The sequence below is a fragment of the Bombus fervidus genome, chromosome 18 (assembly GCF_041682495.2).
Source record: "Bombus fervidus isolate BK054 chromosome 18, iyBomFerv1, whole genome shotgun sequence".
Taxonomy (NCBI): Eukaryota; Metazoa; Arthropoda; class Insecta; order Hymenoptera; family Apidae; genus Bombus; species Bombus fervidus.
In genome coordinates, this window is record NC_091534.1 from 6812181 (window position 1) to 6826335 (window position 14155).

The 14155-nt window shown below is 41.9% G+C and overlaps 1 protein-coding gene across 9 annotated transcripts in view; it reads left to right on the forward strand.

Annotated features, from left to right (window-relative positions):
* Nrx-1 (neurexin 1) overlaps positions 1 to 14155 on the forward strand; it is a 661903-nt gene that overhangs the window by 292607 nt on the left and 355141 nt on the right. The window lies entirely within an intron of this gene.

Sequence of the window (14155 nt, forward strand, 5' to 3'; positions counted from 1 at the left end):
CTTGGTCATTGTCTTCCACGGCTGCATCGACGGAGTTTAGCCGGCAGATTTACGGTAAAAGGGTCATGGGGGTGGGACGATTGATCGTGAGAGTGCGCCAGGTGCGAAACTACATAGCACGAGCATCCCCCTACGGGCAACCACCACCCATCGCTGACTTCCTAATGAATGGTCGGCGATTAATACGGATTAGTAACTGCGTGTGTATCGTTCGTTGCCGCGCATAAAGTGTCTTCAGACCGTTCGTTATGGGTCTGCACTTTGAGACGCGGCGCGTGCTCCAGCTCACGACGTCTTCAAGACGGTAAACATCAGAGCAACGGATGAACACGCGAGTAGAACAGGGGAAGAGAGACGTTGCGTGTTTTATTTGAGCGAATTATGCGGCTGAGCGAAGTTTGCAAACTCGAACCATCGATGCTCGTGCCAGGATCAGCACACTCATAACCGTTGGAAGTGCAGGAGTTAGGTGGAAGCACGGCAGAAGCCAACGCTAATGTCACGTAGGAGGCGCAAGAAATCAGGAAAATGATAGATAGGAATGATAGATCCTCGCGTCGCAGTTCGAACGTTTCACAAACAAGGTGCAGAAATTGAGCTTTGTATATGGTAACAGAATTTATTATGCAAGTCCGACAGTTCAAAGTGTTAACAACAAAATGATCTCGAGCGCTCATTTTGGAGGATTCAAACCAAACTGATCGGTCGATGTACCTCGAACGAATCAACGCTCAAGGTGCAGGAGGTTTAATAGATCGAGTGTTAGAGTAATCCAGCACTGTGTTCAACTTGCTGTATAAACGTGACGTGTGATGTGATGCACGGCGACGGTAAGATCTTGTTGGGAGTGAAGTCACCGTCTGATGACGAACTGTCCTACGTTACTGATTCTCCCTACCAGCCGTTGGGTTTCGTCTGTCCATCGTGTCCTTCTGGCTGGTCCTTTCCAGGGGTTTTTACCTGACCTCGGAGTCGTTAGGTTTGCAGCTCGGGGAGAACATGCCATTCGGATTTCCTAAAGGGAATGGGCCTGTCCGTGCCATAAACGAACAGCCACTCAACATTCTGAACAGGTTCTTAAACTGAGGTTTCAGACCCTCTGGAGGGATTGTCGTCTGGTGAATCTCAGAAGCTATTCCGACACTATTTGGTTATTGTTTCGATGGCTGTGGCATGCAGGATGTCTATCCCATTCTGTTTCTGAGCGGGTGGCCTTCTTGAGCGTGTGACACTAACGAAGTACGCGAAAACCCCGCCTTTTCCCTGCGTCCATCTTATCGTCTTGCGATTGACGCGAAGAGAAAGAGGCGCGGTGATACAAGCGAGCGAATAACCGGGGCTGGTGGCGATAGCAGGTGACAGAGCAAGTTTCCAGCATTTTTCTTAAACACAGCAAGCGACCGAGAAGCAATCGATGGGTCAGAGAGTTGGCAATTGTTTGGAAATCGGTTCGTCCAACCGCTGCAGCGTGGTTGCTTGCTCGCGTAAGGAAAATCGCCTGGAAAATGGGCACAGACACCTGGCTGGACCAGTAAGCTTAACAAACTGAACAACCTCTGGGTGCTCCATGTAATGTTTTACAATTTTGTACGCGAATATGCCACCAGCTACGAATCTACGTTGCCCCAAGGTGAATAATCCGAGGGTCGTAACTACGTGGCAAGGGATAGGATTTGCAATTTTACAGAAAGGGGACGTAGAAGACTAAATCCTCTGAATGGATACAACGTGCGTCACCTGGAAGGGAGTGCAAATGGGAGAGCAGCGTTCCAGGCGCAACCAAAGCGTTGTGAAGAATTTTGAGAGTCGACGGATCCCTAAAGCTGGCGGATAATCTTGCAACAGGACCAAGGGCTCGCGAAGCTGACAATGTAACAGGCTTGTAACGATAAGGTGAATGCGAATACAACTTGAAGATCGCCCATGATGACAGTACCGTGAGATTTCTGCACGAATAGCAAGAGAATCATTTTACGAAATGTTTCATCGTGTTAAACGTAGCTGCTGCTTGGTCTTAGTCTGAAGGTAATTTTTCAGATCGCACGTAGCAATTAGGTCAGCGAGCGAAAAGTGTACTCGTTAACGGTGAAAATGTATATTAAAATAAATAGCACGTTAAACGCGTGGCGAGAGCAATTTCAAGTAATTAATATTAAATTCAGTGGAGTTGATTATATCGGCGATTATCCTGCGCGTGGAAAAACGCGTTAGCCAGCTTTCCCGGTGAATACGATGTAATTAATAAAGCTTTAGAATGCAGTACGTAGCTGCGCTTGTGCAACGTCGATGACGCAGACGATGCGGTTAACAGGTTATTTAATTTCAACTAATGTCACAGTCAGACATTGGCAGGATATTGCCGGCTGCTATTGCTAAATTAATTCCCGTTGAAAAATTAGTATTTTCCAAGCAAAATAGTCTTATCTTTTGTTACATTTAAAGACATCTTTCAATGTCTACACGTGGCACAGAAAATGCAATGTTTCCTCGAGCACAGTAGATGCAATGGAATTTTTATTAAAAAATTTGTAGTAATATTAGCGAAATGTTTATTCGTGTCGTGTTATAGAAATTAATTCATTACAGATGTTTCATTATTTCTATTAAATTCACTCGAATACCAAAATTTCCAAAATCCTCCGCTGTATTATTACCGTAACGAAATCAAAATTTACATTCCTCTCACAGGCTACCGGTCCGTGTGGTTAAGCGTTAATCCATCTTCAATTATATTCCATCATTTTCGAATCCAAGCAGCAACGAGAACGATGCAAACTCATGGGATTGAGAAGCATCTGCTATGTTGCTGATACATTTAGACAGGTTTATCAGCTGTGGTAATTACAGTGAATACGAGTGTGAAACTGGTTACGATAAATTATAGACAGGTCGTAGGTCTTAGAAATTCTTTGCTTTCTTTTCACATCGATACATTAGGTTGCCCGCAAAGTTTCTTTCGTTTGATAAGGTGATAATGAATGAACAACAATTTCTCTTTTGATTTTCTCTATTATTTCTCTATTGAATTCTCTATTATTATGTTGCTGCATAATCCAATAAATTAATATAAAATAGAAAAGAATTGTGCGTCTGTTATTTCTGTATAAAACGAAAGAAACTTTTCGGACAACCTAATATCAGTTGGCGTGCTATGAAATCCCATAAGATGTTGGCCTCTATCTCATGACAGTGATCAAACGTTGATCCGATTATCGAGCAATTATTCGGGCCGGACTAGAGTGCAAGATTTTCTCGAAGAGTTGCACTAATTAAAGGCGACGAGACGAGTGATGGTACGCGTGGAAATTATTCAATACCCGGAGAAGCGGCTTAATTAGTAGCGAAGCAGGCCACGTTAATTACGCGATACTTACGTTCGCTGCTGGAAATTACGATGAAATCGAACGGTGGATTTAGGGAAGCGCGAGATGGCGCGGTAAATGAGCCCCAATGGAGCAAAACCGTGCTAAGCGACACACCAATCTGCCGGATATCACGTAATTATCGCGACTCGCGGATACACCAGCCCGGAACATCCGCCCTTTTATGCTAATTACGTTACGCTAACTGGTGCACGTGTTACTTTCCACTTGGCAGACGTTCGACGAGACTCTCCTATCATCGTCCTCAAGCCACAATTCTTTAGCTTTTGCGGATTTCACGGTAAAATTTAAGGTAACACGACAGATATTGACTCTAGTCGAGAAAAGAAAATAGGAAGTACGAGGTCAGATCTTAGTTGGAATTACTGCGAACAATAAACGTCTCATCGTTCTAACTTGTCGATTTCTAAAGTCAAAATGTAAAATTCACAATGAAATTTTGTCTACCATGGCGATATTCTTTGATCTTGACGATGTCTCGTAGAACTTAAGCCTGTTTGAGAACCACTGTTCATTTGCCAGGTTTTCATCGTTGTAACTTGTCGATTTCCAAAGTGGAAATGTAAAATTCACAATGAAATTTTGTCTACCATGGCGATATTCTTTGATCTTGACGATGTATCGTAGAAATTAAGCCTGTTTGAGAACCACTGTTCATTTGCCTGGTTTTCATCGTTCTAACTTGTCGATTCCTAAAGTGGAAATATAAAATTCACAATGAAATTTTGTCTATCATGACGATGTTCTTTGAACTTGATGATGTGTCACAGAAGTTAAGCCTGTTTGAGAACCACTGTTCATTTGCCAGGTTCTCATCGTTCTAACTTGTCGATTTCTAAAGTGGAAATATAAAATTCACAATGAAATTTTGTCTACCATGGCAATGTTTTTTGATCTTGATGATGTGTTACAGATGTTAAGCCTGTTTGAGAACCACTGTTAATTTCCCTGGTTTGTAGATTCATTGAACTATTAAACATGGCCATTGAAACGACTCATGGTTCCAACTTGTCGATTGTCAAAGCCAAAATGTAAAATTCACAATGAAATTTTGTCTACCATGGCGATATTCTTTGATCTTGACGATGTATCGTAGAACTTAAGCCTGTTTGAGAACCACTGTTCATTTGCCTGGTTTTCATTGTTGTAACTTGTCGATTTCCAAAGTGAAAATATAAAATTCACAATGAAATTTTGTCTACCATGGCAATGTTCTTTGAACTTGATGATGTGTCACAGATGTTAAGCCTGTTTGAGAACCACTGTTCAGTTGCCAGGTTCTCATCGTTCTAACTTGTCGATTTCTAAAGTGGAAATATAAAATTCACAATGAAATTTTGTCTACCATGGCGATGTTCTTTGATTTTGACGATGTCTCGTAGAACTTAAGCCTGTTTGAGAACCACTGTTCATTTGCCTGGTTCTCATCGTTCTAACTTGTCGATTTCTAAAATGAAAATATAAAATTCACAATGAAATTTTGTCTACCATGGCAATGTTTTTTGATCTTGATGATGTGTCACAGAAGTTAAGCCTGTTTGAGAACCACTGTTCATTTGCCTGGCTTGATTCCTGGTAGATTCATTGAACTATCAAATATTTCCATTGAAACATCAGTTGGAACACTGTGATATTCAACAATAAAACGTTTAATCGCACCTTCCAAGCTCCTCATTTCAACGATGAAGAGACGTACGATAGATATGTTCATTGATTTGAAATTCCATCTTGAGAACCATCGTTCATTCGCTTGGTTAACAAACTCATTTGACATCGCAGGTTTAGACGAAACATCGAATCGACGTTACACTTGCGCTACGCTTAGACTGCAACAACCTGATAAAAATGTCAAAGAACGCAATTATACCTCTGACTGCAGCCCTGAGACGCTCAGGCAAGAGAATACAAAAGGTAAACAAGTTGAATGATATCCAACAACTACCATCCGCCGTCATAAAGCTTGCTCTGCTACGATAATTAAAGCGAAATTAATTATCATTATCGGAAGAAGCAGCATTCGCTTAATTAAAAATCCAAAGAAGCCGGGACGTGATATTATAAATCAGCTTGGGAGAAAAATATAGAAAATACAATTATGCATAAATCATAGGTTGCCTTGGAACGCCAGATGAGACCGGGCATTGCATTTATCTCGAGCGCAATTACGACGAACAAATTAACCCCTGGATGATCGAGCGGGCTGGTTTGCCGCGAAACCCGGCTCAACCGATATCCCATAAATCGCGTGGCGAAAGAAATTCGCTCGGGAACGCGCAACGAGCGTCCAAGTTTCTTCATAATTCAACGAGTCGCCGTGTGGGCGTGTTTCACAATTAGTCGATGCTGGCGAGATTCAACCCTCTGGCAACCTGCTTTCAGACAGCAGTTTTCCCTTCCTCGACTCTCCTCTTCCGAGTCGAAGCTATCGCGTGCTGAAAACTTCTACTTCAGCCACTCCCGCGTCCTGAACCCTCTGTCCAATGAATGAAGAAGCGTGCCGCCGTAAGCTCTGTTAGCGTGAACCGTATTTAAAGGGCTCTGGCCCGTGCTAAATTGCCGGTATTCCGCTCCGAATTTACTTTCATTTTTCTCCACCAGTTTTAAGGAGGATGGAAGAATGGATTACTTAGCTTGATGTATCCCTGATGTCAGCTTCCTCGATATTTTACCGCTTCATGGTCGTTTATTTACTGCAAGATCTGATCTCCATAAGTCTGCCCTCTTAATAGGTCGTTAGGTCTACGTAGCATTTTGTCGATGGATAATGGAACCGTAGAAACGAAATTATGGAGAAATACGAAATTTTGAATTTAATAAACTCCACTCGACGAGTAGGTCTGCGTGAAAAATTCTCATCGAAGAACAGACGCGGTACAGCTGCTGTTATCCGACCGCTTGTTATACGAGAACTTTAATATCCGAACGCTCTGTTATCAGTTTCAAATATGTACATATCTTATCAGCGTTCGTATAAAATGACGTGTTCTTCCCATATTCGACAGAGTGAATTTTGATTAGGAGAATTTAGCATGAGATTGATAGCGTTCCATCTGTGGGAACAGAATATCACACGATTAAGAAACTAGAAACGTAACAGAATTATCGAAATATACGACGTTGGAGCCAGGATCACGGAAGTTAAAGAACAGAAACGCGATGTTGAAAATTACCTAACGCACGTAGATCCCTCAGAGGCTGGGAACAGCAGGAATGGTACTTTCTCCAGAAAGAGAATGTAACTCCTCTGTACCTAAGATGGTAAGATGATGTGCCTCAGAATCGAAAACGATACAAGATGCATAAATATTTAAACGATCCTTGACAACGCTTGAATAAATCAAATTTCAAAACCAAAAACAATTGTTCTGTTATGCGAGAATTTTATTATCCAAATAATCTTGTCTGCTGTTATCTGTTAGCTCGGACAAGACTCTTGTAGTGTCGTGGACGAGGAGCCTGGGGGTGTCAGGCGAATTATAAACAAGCGCAACATGTGCGTGGTGGGACTAAGACAAAAGACAAGGGGTTGCTAAGAGACGAAAATGAATTAACAGTCAGTGTGAGTCGAGAAGTCAGGAAGATAGTGTTGCTAGCGTTGTCGAGAGACTGTGGTCCGCGTGAGAGTGAGCGTTGGGTCCGTAGTGACGAGAGTTGCAAATGGACTATCTAGTTGTCTTAATTATAATACGTTATTGTGATTAGTTCACGCTGAACAAGCATCGTCTCCTGTTTAACCAACATCTGTTTCATCCATTTATTGTGAATAAACTAATTGTAGTGAAGATCCTACACTCTACTGTGTTGAAGTGGTCACCACTTCTAAGAAAACTCTACATCTGATCTTTTCAGTTTTCTCAGGCACCGAAGCCATCGACAGCGTATAGACAAAAGACTGGGTCGAAGGCAAACCATAAACAGTAGACAGGCGACGTTGGCTTCAGGGTTTTCAGTCATAGGGTAGCACTGCTAACGTGCGGATCTGGATCAGCTCAATTATATTCCGATTTGTGTTTACACTTCAGTATTTAAAATATATTTTCTACCTTACAATTTATCCACGCGTTCCTTTGTATTCACATACGTCTAATAACCTCAACACGTACGTTGCAGACTCGCAGACGCAGCGTGAATCTCGTGTACAGTAGTCTTGTAGATTGAATCGAACAGACGATAGATCTGAGGTGGATAGGTCGTGATAGGTACTGCTGGTGTATGAGATTTTTGTCTTCATCAAGGTTTTCTTTCAACCATCCGCTCCCTTCTTCTCTTCTAGGAATCGTGAGAAACAGGACTATGAGTGCCAGGATTCGAACCTGGGTCTGGAGCGTTCGTAACTGTTGAAGTGGTCACCACTTCTAAGAAAACTCTACATCTGATCTTTTCAGTTTTCTCAGGCACCGAAGCCATCGACAGCGTATAGACAAAAGACTGGGTCGAAGGCAAACCATAAGCAGTAGACAGGCGACGTTGGCTTCAGGGTTTTCAGGCATAGGGTAGCACTGCTAACGTGCTGATCTGGACCAGGTCAAATTATATCCCTATTTGTATTAAAATATATTTTCTACCTTACAATTTATCCATGCGTTCCTTTATTCACACATCTAATAACCTCAACATACTAGGTATGTAAATATGAAACCGGAATTGTATTAGAAATTGGTACTAAATATTATATCGTATCGTAGTAGCAGATACTAAAGAAGACGCTTCGCTAAATCCCTAAGCAATGCTCTCACCAATACAGCCAATTCGTAGCATCTTCTAAACCAAATTGAAAGTACGATTTTCTCGCCAGCTGCTTCGGCTGAACACAAGGTTCAGCGGAGATAAACCGCGAAGTCAGGCTGAAACTGATTCAGCGTTCTCTCGGTGAAAAATCCTAACAAATGGAGAGAAGCTGGCTCGCACCGGGACCACGTCGAAGTGGCTTCTTTTTTCCTCGCAAACTCTTTCCGCCGTTGAACGAAGAGGATGCAAACCGCTTTCGTCTAACAGGATTAGATGCTCGGCGTCGTTTTCTTTCGAAGCAGCCGAGCACACCGTGAACAATAGATAGAAACGAGCGAGATGAAAGGAGGATTGCCGAGAATATTCCCTTCGACGTGGCTAATGACACTTTCACGCGTGTCTCCGCTTCCTGACACGAGGCGAGGCAAGGAAAGAGAAAGAAGAGGAAGAGGAAGAAGCTGTCCATGTTGCGCTCAAACGGAGAATAAAAGCCACCAAGATGATCTTCCGCCGAGGCTTCCCATCCGCGAAAATGTCTTCCTTCGCGAACTACAATCGCAAATAGCTCGACGATCTTCTTGATACTCGTGGAGGTTTGCCTGTCGTGGAGATTGAAGTCACCAGGGTCAAAGAACGCGCAAGTGAACAATGTCGTGACGAGTACAGCGTTCGCTGGTGACTTTGTGACGTGTACATGTTGAGTTCAGCTGAGACGTCTCTTCTTCTCTTGCAAAGCTTCTCTGTCCGTCTTTGCTTTTCCTCGTTCGATTTAATATACGCAGCCAATATTTTGTAAGAGCTCAGTGAATTGTAAAATGGAAATGCATTTAGCAAAGGGAGAAATTTTTAAGCGTCTTGTCTAATTAAAATGTCCCACCTACCGATTCAAAACTGAAGTTTCAGTAGGATCTTTGTCCATCTTTGTTTCTCTTTTTCCAATTTAATATACGTAGTCAATATTTTGTGAGAGCTGAGTGAATTATAAAGTGGAAATGCATTTAGCAAAGGGAGAAATTTTTAAGCGTCTTGTCTAATTAAAATGTCCCACCTACCGATTCAAAGCTGAAGTTTCAGTAGGATCTTTGTCCATCTTTGCTTTTCCTCGTTCGATTTAATATACGCAGCCAATATTTTGTAAGAGCTCAGTGAATTGTAAAATGGAAATGCATTTAGCAAAGGGAGAAATTTTTAAGCGTCTTGTCTAATTAAGATGTCCCATCTACCGATTCAAAGCTGAAGTTTCAGTAGGATCTTTGTCCATCTTTGTTTCTCCTTTTTCAATTTAATATACGTAGTCAATATTTTGTGAGAGCTGAGTGAATTTTAAAATGGAGGTGCATTTAGAAAAGGGAGGAATTTTTAAGCGTCTTGTCCTGTTTAATTGAAACGTCCCATCCAACGTGTCAGAGCTGAAGTTTTACCAGTGTCTTTGTCCATCTTCGCTTTTCTTCGTTCGATTTAACACACGCAGCCAATATTTCCTGATAGCTGGAGCAATTTTAAAATTCAGATGCACGTAGTATGCCACGATGCATTTAGAAAAGCGAGACATTTTTAAGCACATTGTCCTCTTCAATTAAAATGTCCCACCTACCGATTCAAAGCTGAAGTTTCAGTAGCATCTTTGTCCATCTTTGTTTCTCCTTTTTCAATTTAATATACGTAGCCAATATTTTGTGAGAGCCGAGTCAATTTTAAAATGGAGGTGCATTTAGAAAAGGGAGGAATTTTTAAGCGTCTTGTCCTGTTTAATTAAAATGTCCCATATGTCGTTTCAAAACTGAAGTTTTAATAGCTCTTCTTCGTTCATTTTCTTGCTTTCCTTCATTTCATCTGACATGTATAGCCAATACTTCGTAACAAACCACGCAGTTTTCAAATGGAGATGCACGTAGTATATTAAGACGCATTTGGAAAAGCGGTGAAATTTTAAACGTCTTGCCCTGTTTAATTAAAATGTCCCATCTAGCGTTTCAAAGCTGAAGTTCTACCGGTTTCTTTCTCCCATCTTTTCCCTCATTCCATTAAAAATGTTTCGTCATTACTTTACATAATGGCCCGCACGATATAACTTTAATTAAACGCAGAAAACACTGGCAACTTGAAATATCTGGAAAAGTGCTGGAATATCTGGAAATGTTTGAAACAAGAAGGCCAGTGTTATGATAGAGAAGTTGATATAACGAAAAACGTAAGTTGTTTAAAGTAATAAAAACAGATTTCGTTTAATAGGAAAGAATGTAAGAGAAGAGAAGTGGCGAATTAAACGAGACGATTTTTGAAAAATAAAGGGAAAATACGTTGGCCAATGATATCGCGATAATTAGCTACTCAATTACAAAATATCATGGAAGTTTCATATTGCGTCAAACTAATTGTACAAATTAACAGGTAATTACACGATGCAACGCGTAAACAACCTTTGCTTATTCCATGCGATCGATATTGTCCTTTAATTACCTTACGTACAACGAGAAAATAAAAAATTGAAAGAAACGTTATCGGATATCTCGACGGCACCTTACGACGATGCGATGCAATTTACTTTTCTTCTGCTTTTATCATCTTGTCGAGAGCTGCGAGACAACGAAGAACGAGCGATTAGTTTCACTCTGCGTAACGCGAAATAAGGTAATTTCTGTCGTGGATAAAGACGTTTCTTCCTTCGAAGAAATAAAAGAAAATCGTGTTTTAAGTTACAAAAGTTACTCGGGTTACAAAAGTTATGCAACTGTAAAATTTCCAACGCAGCAATATGAATTATACCATTGCTCTTCCATACTAATACAATGGAAGAGAATACAAAATGGAACACGAAATGTCCCTCTCAACGCTGCCAGACCTTTTCCCCTACGTTGTACGAAGAATTGTTATTTACAAAAAGCATTTATGCTTTTTGTTTAACTCTCGGACGCTGGCTCCTCTTCACCCAACGCTACTCGTCGCTTTATTTCTTCTTGTAAAAAGCGTTACAAGCAAACAACGACGCAAGAAACGCTGTATTTCTTCAAGGAAAGTCTCAGGCTGTTTGAAATTACATTGAGAAGCAAAGTCGAAGCGTCGAAATCGCGTCTCATCGCTCTAACACACGCACACACTGATCCTGTGTCATCGTCTCTATCGCAACGAGATCATTTCGTTACATCGGAATTTTTCTACTGTTCCCAGCATCCGAGATATCCACGTACTTTACATAATTTTCACTATAGTGTTTTTCTTTTCCCATGTCCGAGTTCGCGGCTCTACCAACCTGCATTTCTCCTAATTACGCGCCTACGCCACTTTCCCCATTTTTCAACTAACGTTAGTTTCATACTAAATTTTCATGGAAAATTCGAATAAGACGAGAAATTACACTAATTACGTAGAATAATACATCGCGCGTGAACACTAATGAAACACGTACACGTTCCAAGCGGAAAAGGGCATCTTTTACTGGACGAGATATTACGTCCGGATAATAGAGCGTTCGAATAATACAACGTTCGGATATTAGGCTAATGGGTGTTCGAATAAGGGAATCTCTAACGTAATTGCCGGCTCTGGTCTGCTGTAATTAAACTTGAAAATTTACTACATTCCACGTCCCGTCGTGAACTATTATTTGGAAGCAAATTCAGTTGGAAAATCGAGGGACCGAAAATGGTCGGAGAGGCGCTTCGATCTTCGCTGTACTCTTCGTCGATTTGCTACATTTTTTAATCGTACGAGTGCGTTAAAAATAGACGATCGATCTCGATAAGTCACTGGCTTTGCAAGACACGTGCCATAGAAGGCAGGTTTTGCGTATCGTCGCTTGATTTGCGGTGGTAATGAACATTTCAATCGGCGAGTCGGTGCACCGAAGCCCGAAGCGACGCGATTTGGCGCCATTCCAGAGCCATTAAAGCTCGTCTTATGGCTTTTTTGCCTGGCCTTGCGTCGGCTGCACTTTTGTTTGGTCGGCTGACGACAATAGGAAGATGGAAAATAATGAGAAGGTCTGGCCGGTGCCCGCGACGCGTATTCGCGGCTACGTGGACGAGATCAGACGTCTGCACACCGAATTCAAAAGCTCGAGTATATTGAACGAAGGAAAAATAAAGGGACAAGAGACGAAGCGCGAAACCCTTATGCCACGCTCGTTGCCTTTAATTAAGTCAGACCTGAAGCGGATGCACCTGGACAAAAGGCCTCGGCCTTTGTTCATCTCGACGAGGCGATGTCTTCACGCCGTTTAAAGATCTGTCAGCGATTCCAGGAAGCTTGCGCTTCTCAGAGAAACCAAATTTACCAAACTGTCGGCGACGAACATGGCGAGTTTGAAAGCAATCGTCGTCGCTAGAAGAATTAATACACCGCACGTGTGATGGTTCAGCTTGCTGTTGCTGTCATCTCGTAGAGTTCATCCGATGAAGAACGATGAAGAATTTGCAACAAGTTGCGGAGAAGCAGCTTGAACGTACCTGCAAGTTGTATAACACCGGTATGCCAACATTAATACGAGTTCCTTCCTTGCAAGGATAAGCAAGGCCATAAATCAGCTTCCAAAATATCAGGACTACTTTAATCTGCAGCTGAATACACCCGTGTCCAGCAATAGTAAAGCTGTATGGCGATGTAATGATAGGAAAGAGAGAGAAGGACGAGGAAAAGAATGTAGGTTCCATCCGGCAGCTGCTGGTGAACTCATCAGCGAAGCTTCTAGGCAGACTTGAGATGTAGACACGGTGATAGCCGAGGTCAGGCCAGAGGATTATGCGCATTTGTATGAAAAGGATAGTTAGGCGAGGACTTTCGAGAATTGCGTTTGGTATGCAAGCTCCGGTGGCGAACGTGGAAGGCCACCATAGTTCACGTAATGCTGGAATCAATCAGAAATTCACATCCTAATGTCAGCCTCATGATTATTAAGTTCAGTATACTAAACCTCATCTACACGCAATTAATAGGAAAGTGTAAGAAACGTAAGTTGAAGAGCTAAACAATGGAATTAATTTGGAAACGAAGCTTCAAGCGTCTGACGTACCTATTTGTCGAAGTGAGTTAAATTTGAAGTACCCAACGTAGCTATTTATCGAAGTTAACCGTTGGGAATTAATTTGTTATTTTTTAATTAAATTTACTAAGCTGGAAATTGCACGAACAAGCATAATCCAAGCAAGTGGAAATTGTACGTACAACTATAATCCACGAAAGTGGATTACTTGCCTAATGGATGTTTCATGCGTTCAGAAATTCAACGTATCGCCTCCTTTGTCAATTCTGCGTTAAATAGAGCAATCTTAATAAACAAAAATACTCGTTGATAACAGTTGCATAATCAATTTGAATATTAATTCATCTTACTATTCGTAGTACTATGATATAATATATATGTCGGGTTAACGTTACGATTAAGGATAGGGGCGTGTAATGAATCTTCACTGGAATTGGCCATCGTTGTCATACAATCGAGGTAACGTTGATTAGCACAAGTGTGAGTATCACAGAATCGACAAGTAACCGCGGTGATTAGACGCTAATGACAATGGTCTTAGGTTGGATATCGAATCCGCGGTCAACGGGATGACAAACATACTTTCTTCCAAAGTCTAAGTCGGACTCGTGGTTAAAAACGTGAAGTATCCGCTGACGAGATCGCACGAGAATGTGCCTCTCCGTCACGATGATGCTGCAGAGGAAAACTATGATATGGGGTGTGTCTCAGGGCACGAGATCGTCGGATTCGTCGAGGACAACTCTCGTTCGGAAAGCGAGGGAAATGGACGTTGCTGTTAATTGGTTAATTTCTATGTCGGTGGTTGGAGAAAGATGCTAGCCGCCCTTGAGAGAAAGTTGCTAGCGGGAAGCGTCGTCCGTGAGAAAAGCAGATTTCCCGTATCTTCCCGCAGTAGGTGATAGATTTAGAGACTGTTGGGATAAAGACTGTCTGTCCGTTTGAAGGACCTTGGTTAACTAAATCCTAAGATTTGTAGCGGGTCCTCAGGCTAGCTGAACACGTACCGTGAAGATGCATCGACAGCTGGCAATCATCTTGCCAGAAGAATAGGGTCTGTGTGTGG